This window comes from Miniopterus natalensis, chromosome 3, assembly GCF_054644295.1.
Source record: "Miniopterus natalensis isolate mMinNat1 chromosome 3, mMinNat1.hap1, whole genome shotgun sequence".
NCBI lineage: Eukaryota > Metazoa > Chordata > Mammalia > Chiroptera > Miniopteridae > Miniopterus > Miniopterus natalensis.
In genome coordinates, this window is record NC_142083.1 from 36,208,114 (window position 1) to 36,215,087 (window position 6,974).

Genomic DNA, 6,974 nt, shown 5'->3' on the forward strand with positions numbered 1-6,974 from the left:
ATTGTCCCCATATAAATGCCGGGTTATGTTACTGAGGAGGAAAGAGAAAGGATATTGGGATATGCCGCTAGCGGGTTCTATCAAAAATGATTCAAGGATAAACAATAATAACAACAATAATAATGCATTTGGCCTACCTAACTCCTCAAAGACATCCACATCAGGATATTCCAATGCCATAAATAAACTGGCACCATAGTACAATATTCTATTTACAAAATTTTTAAGTGAAATCAATTTAGATACTTTTGTAGCAAGAATAATGGGAATAGGTTGACTGTGAAGCCAAAAATGAGAAAACTTGAGCTTTGTATTAGTATACTAAAATCACAATATTCCTCTAATCTGGCTGTTGCTTTTGTACTCAGGCTGTGGTGGCTGGAAGCAGATGATAAGAAACTCTTTCACATTAAATGTCATCTGTATTCTCACACTGTTACACTGCAGGCTGCTTAAATTGAACTTGCAGCAAGCAGCCCTCTTTTCTACTTAACTATATTCACTTTTCAAGCAAACATCTCTCACATTTCAAGGGAAAACTATCAAAAATGGTATTTAACTCCTACATATTCAAAATACTGCATAGAAGCTAAATGCTCACTTCTCTCTCTAAAATTTTATAGCCCTGGTCAGCGTGGCTCAGTTGGTTGGAGCGTCGCCCCAGGCACTGAAGGGTCAGGGGTTTGATTCCTGGTCAGGGCACATACCCAGGTTGCAGGTTCAATCCCTGGTTGGGGTGCATACAGGAGGCAACCAATCCATGTTTCTCTCTCACATCAATGTTTCTCTTTCTCCTTCTCTCTCTCCCTTCCTCTCTCTCTAAAAATCAATAAAAACATATCCTTGGGTGAGGATTAATAAAAAATAAAAATAAATAAATAAATAAAATTGTATAGAAATATGCAAAGTAAGGGAATCTTGGAAAAAATTAAGGTATATGATGCATTCCTATGCAAAGACAACGGTTCTTTTAAATGTATTTTTATTTCCAATAGTGATAACAATAGCTAACATTTAGCAGGTGATTATTATGTGCCAAGAGCAGAGCTGAGCACGTCATTTTATTTGTTCATAAACTGTAAGATCATCTTCAGTGTGTTTTCTTAAATTTTTGCTCCTTAGGTTCTGTCATTCAATCATCCTTTCCATAAGCATTTGCCAGACATTTAATATGCACCCAGAACTATGCTAAAAGATAGGCATACAGAGATAAAAAACAGATAGTATCTGAAAGAAACTCACAAGTGTTTTTTCTTCTAAGTGAACAAATGGAAAAATAAAATGAGTACATTCTAATTCCTCTGTGCATGGGTTCTGAGGCAGATCATGGGGGTTTAAATCTTGATTCCGCCAATGCCTAGCTGTGGGACTTGAGGCAAATCAAGTAACTTTTCGAGTTTCCTCACCTGAAAAACAGGGATACATAGTACTGAATGAGATAAGCCATGTGAAGCACCTAACCCACTGTTTGTCACAGTGTCAGCACTGAATAAACCTTATTATTTGTAAAGTCCTAGCACTGAGACCATCTGAGCAGGACTCCTGACTATGTCAGTTCTGAATTACTTGCTTCAGCCTTTGGATGATGCATGTGACCAATAGCTAACTTTTTTAGTTCCATGCCAACTGTGCCCTTCCTTACCCCTCCCCAGGCTCTGAAGCCTCCATGTGCCTCACGGCCAAGCCTGTCTGAGTTTGGGCGGGATGAGGCTTCACCTCGCCGGAAGGCCCTATAAGGGTTTTCTGTAAATGAAAAGTACCCAAGCTGAAAACAGGCCACCTGCTGCAAATACCCCGGAGGGTTACAATTTGTCAAGACATGGCTTGACTGGAGAGACACAGATTCAGGTCAGAAGTTTGCAAAGAGGAAGGTATGAGGAACTTGTTCCCCTCACTCGTTCTTTGATCTTTAGCCAGCATCTTTATTTATTTATTTTTAAAATATATCTTTATTGATTTCAGAGAGAGGAAAGGAGAGGGAGAGAGAGATAGAAACGTCAATGATGAGAAAGTCATTGATCGGCTGCCTCCAGCACGCCCCTGACTGGGGATGGAGCCTGCAACCCGGGCATGTGCCCTGACCGGGAATCGAACCCTGATCGAACCCTGATCGCCTGGATCCTAGGTCGATGCTCAACCTCTGAGCCACGCCCGGCTGGGCACCAGTGTCTTTAGCTTCACTTTGTTTCCCTTTCCTCACCTGCAAAATGGGAACAGGGCTTCCCCTGTCACTAGGTGTTTATAAGAACCTAAAATACAGGAGGCACTCAACACATGCCACATACCATCAATTCTAAAATGCACATTCTCTTTTAACATCTCTGAAACTGGAATGAATCTTACATTGTATCACAGTTTAATCAACAGGAAGGGTGGTTTTTTTTTCTTTCTTAATTGTACACAAAATAACAGTACATCCTACAGTCAATGGCATCTTAAGTTCAATGAAATTCAGTAATATCTTTCTCTTACTATAGTATCTAAGAACATATTTCATTCCCTCCCAAACCTGACAAGTCGCACAGCAAAAATAAAAGCAGCACTATAATGGATGGTGCCTTATAACCATTGAGAACAATTGAGAACAATTTTTTCCCCATTTCACCCAACAATTCCAATTTTAGGGCTGTGAAAACAACAACCGAGATTTTTGTGAAATAACAGAATCTTTAAAAAGGGCTATTTTTTCCCTTTTCACAGACAGGACCTGTTTTTCCAAAAATAAATGATTGTTAACACTAGATACTGCAACTCTATGAGAGAAAATATGTTCTGCTTATTTAAAGATGTTCTACTTAGACCATACTGGTTGGTTTTGCCATAACACCAAACATTTCTAAATGGTCCAAGTCCTGGTTTTAAAACTGATTCACATGAGAAAAGCCATTAGCAAATGAGTCCCACAAATACACCTACACTCTCACTGGTCACCTGTCCCTTTCTTCCTGGGATGACCTTTCTCCTTGCCTCTCCATCCATTGAATGTTTACCCAAGAGCCATCTAATAAAACAGGAAACCATGGAAGTTTAGAGCTGAAACATTCCTTCATATCCCTTCACTCAAAACCAACTTTTCCTCTGTTGGGTTTCCATGACCCTTTGGCTTTATTTCCATTCTAGTACTTATTTGCCACAATTATATTTTTTAGATCTGTCTCTTTTCACTTCTCCTCATTGGTTTTTCTTTTTTTAATTTTTAAAGTATTAAACGTATTGGGGTGACATTGGTTAATAAAATTATATAGGTGTCAAGTGTAAAAGTCTGTAACACATCATCTGTATATTGCATTGTGTGTTCACCACCCCAAGTCAAGTTTCCTCCCATCACCATTTTTCCCCCCTTTACCCTCTCCTATCTCCCCCACCCCCCTTTCCCTCTGGTAATCACCATGCTGTTCTCTGTGTCTATGAGTTGTTGGTGATTGGTTTTTGGGGGGTTTTTTGCTTAATCTCTTCATCTTTCTCGCCCAGCCCTCCAACACCCCCACCCCTGACAGCTGTCAATCTGTTTTCTGTGTCTATGACTCCGTTTCTATTTTGTTCATTAGATTTCACACATAAGTGAAATCATATGGTATTTGTCTTTCTCTGACTGGCTTACCGCATTGGTTTTAAAAACCCTAAAGGGAAGGACCACATCTTTTGCACATCTGTACCCCTCACAGCACCCTACAAAGTGCAGGCATACCTCACTTTATTGTGCTTCACAATATTGCACTTCTTACAAATTGAACATTTGTGGCAACCTTGCAAGCAAGTCTATTGGTGCCATTTTTCCAACAGCATTTGCTCACTATGTATCTCTGTCACATTTTGGTAATTCTCACAATATTTCAAACTTTTTCATTATTATTGTATTTGTTATGGTGATCTATGATCAGTGATCTTTGATGTTATCATTATAATTATTTTAGGGTGCCACAAACCACAAACATATAAGATGGTGAACATAATAAATGTTATGTGTGTTCTGACTCATCCACCAACTAGCCATCCGCCCTGTCTCCCTCTCTTCAGGCCTCCCTATTAGCTGGGATGCAACAGTATTGAAATTAGGTCAATTAATAACCCTACAGTGGCATCTAAGACTTCAGGTAATAGGAAGACTCACAGGTCTCTCACTTTAAATCAAAAACCTAGAAATGATTAAGCTTAGTGAGGGAGGCATGACAAAAGCCAAGTTAGGAGGAAAGCTAGGCCTCTTGTGCCAGATAACCAAATTGTGAATACAAAGGAAAGTCTTGAAAGAAAGTAAAAGTGCTACTCCAGTGAACACACAAATGATATGGAAAAAGTTTTAGTGGTAAAGATACAAAACAATTGAACCAGCCGACGCTCCCTGGTTGGTTACCGAGTCCTTTGGGTCTCGATGGATACGACACTGCTCGCACCATGACTTGGGTCCCGACTGCGCCACAACCTGTAGAGAGACGTGGGTCCTCGGGGCCTGTTTAGTGCCGGAGCTCGGGTTGTGGGCAGCTCCGCGGCGGCCAAACAGATCCTCTGGGATGGACGGGCTCTTCCTGAGCAACTTAGCTAATCTGCAGCAGCTGGACAATGTTCCTCATTAACTTCTGTCTATTAGCGTAAACATCACATCATTTTACTCCGGTGGCAGGGACTCAGCCCTGAAATCTACATAGAAAAAGTACCTGGATCCAGTCTTTCAATGGCTTCGAGACAATCAGAAGTGCCTGCTCTTGAGCCTAGTGGGCCTCTGGGTGAGATGTCCCTGCCCATCGGGATGTACCGCCGGGCATTCAGCTATGATGATGCCCTGGAGGACCCTACGCCCATGACTCCTCCTCCATCGGACATGGGCAGCATCCCCTGGAAGCCAGTGATTCCAGATTGCAAGTATCAGCACCTCGCCAAGGTGGAGGAAGGAGAGGCCAGCGTCTCCTCCCCTGCCATGACCCTGGCATCGGCCATTGACAATATGGACAAGGTCCCTGTGGTGAAGGCTAAAGCCACCCGTGTCATCATGAGTTCTCTGATCACAAAACAGACCCAGGAGAGCATTCAGCATTTTGAGCAGCAGGCAGGGCTGAGAGATGCCGGCTACACAAGGGCCTGACCACGGAGGAGACCAAGTACCTTCACGTGGCAGAAGCACTCCACACACTAAAACTACAGAGTGGAGAGGTAACGAGGGAAGAGAAGCAGCCGCCCTCGGCCCAGTCGACCCCCAGCAGCACCCCCCACTCTTCCCCGAAGCAGAAACCTAGAGGCTGGTTCTCTTCAGGCTCTTCCACAGCCTTACCTGGCCCAAATCTTGGCACCATGGATTCTGGAAGTGGGGATAAAGACAGGAACTCAGCAGATAAATGGAGCCCCTTTGGACCAAGATCCCACCTGAAGTCAGATTCGGGAGGTTTTGCCACCCAGCCCTACAGACGAGCCCAGAAGCCATCGCCAATGGAACTGATCCGCATGCAGGCCACCCGAATGGCCGAAGACCCAGCAACCTTCAAGCCGCCCAAGATGGACATCCCAGTGATGGAAGGGAAGAAACCACCGTCACGGACCCATAATCTCAAACCCCGTGACTTGAATGTGCTCACACCCACTGGGTTCTAGAGCTTTCTCTTCTAGTGACTGTGAATAGCGGATGTCTTGCATCCACTTACTATTACCCTGGCTCTGACATAGGAAAGATTTGGGGTTTTTTTACCTCTTGAACTGAGGCTAGAACTGGGAACATAATTGGTTTTCGAGGAACATTAGTGCAGAGCTTATCCCTGCAAAGAAGCCAGCGGGTAGCGCTTTAACTGAGACGTAGACTGAGTCACCTCAGCAGTGTGTGTGGGGGGGGGGGACGCTCAGCACCTATTTTTGCATCATTTAGTCTCGACAAGAACTTGATCATTGCTTGCAAGGTAGATAATGTTTGTGCTCCCAAACCAAGGCTTCTTGATTCCTTGACCATGGTCAGCATGAGCATGGACCAGTCAGGGTGTAGAGGCGCTCACTGGCTGGTCCGGCCCTCTGACAGCTGGTGCCGTGTGTGCTCCAGCCTTGTCAGTGAGGGGACCTGCGATCCATTTGAGATCTGGGCACAAAGAAAAGCCAGACTTGGCAGGGACCCTCCTGCGTGGAGACCAGGGCCCTTGCTGTGGCTGTCGGGCAGAGCCAGTTCTGCAGCGCCTCTAGGCAGTTCTGGGCAGTGCTGCTCTTTCCCGTGTCAGCAAACACAAGTCTGGCATAGCCTTTGCTGCACTTTAAAGTGAGATTAAGTTAACTCCGATTTGGTAGGAAAGTTTCTAAGGGAGAAAATTCTGCCTACTGCTTTGCTACAGATAAATGGATGTTAAGCTTTTTAAAAATAAATATGGTGATGACTATCCATAAAAACACACACACACACACACACACACACACACACACAAAACGATCGAACCAGCCACAACATTCCCTTAAGCATAAGGCTAATCCAGAGTAAAGCCCTAACTCTCTTCACTTCTATGAAGGCTGAGAGAGGTGAGGATCCTGCAGAGGAAAAGTTTGAAGCTAACAAAGGTTGTTTCATGAGACTGAAGGAAGAAGCTGTACCCATAGCATAAAAATGCAATGTGAAGCTGCAAGTGCTGAGAGTTGTAGCAAGTTATCCAGAAGATCTAGCAAAGATAATAAATGAAGGTGGCCACACTAAACAAAAGATTTTTCAATGTAGACAAAAGAGCTTTATGCTAGAAGAAGATGTCATCAAGAACTTTATAGCTAAAGAGAAGTCAATGCCTGGTTTCAAAGATTCAAAGGATAGGCAGACTCTCTAGTTAAGGGCTAACGCAGCTAGTGACTTTAAGTGGAAGCCAACACCATTCTGAAAATCCCAGGGTCCTTAAGAATTATACCAAATCAACTCTGCCTATGCTCTATAAATGAAATAACAAAGCCTAGATGACAGCACATGTTTTCAGTAAGTTATTACAATACAAAAGTGTACACATGGACACTGCAAGAGAGTGTGTCAG

The 6,974-nt window shown here is 43.4% G+C and overlaps 1 pseudogene; it reads left to right on the forward strand.

The window, feature by feature from the left end:
- Positions 1 to 4,590: 4,590 nt before the first annotated feature.
- Positions 4,591 to 5,603, forward strand: LOC107538245 (putative monooxygenase p33MONOX pseudogene; annotated as a pseudogene).
- The last annotated feature ends 1,371 nt before the right edge of the window (positions 5,604 to 6,974 follow it).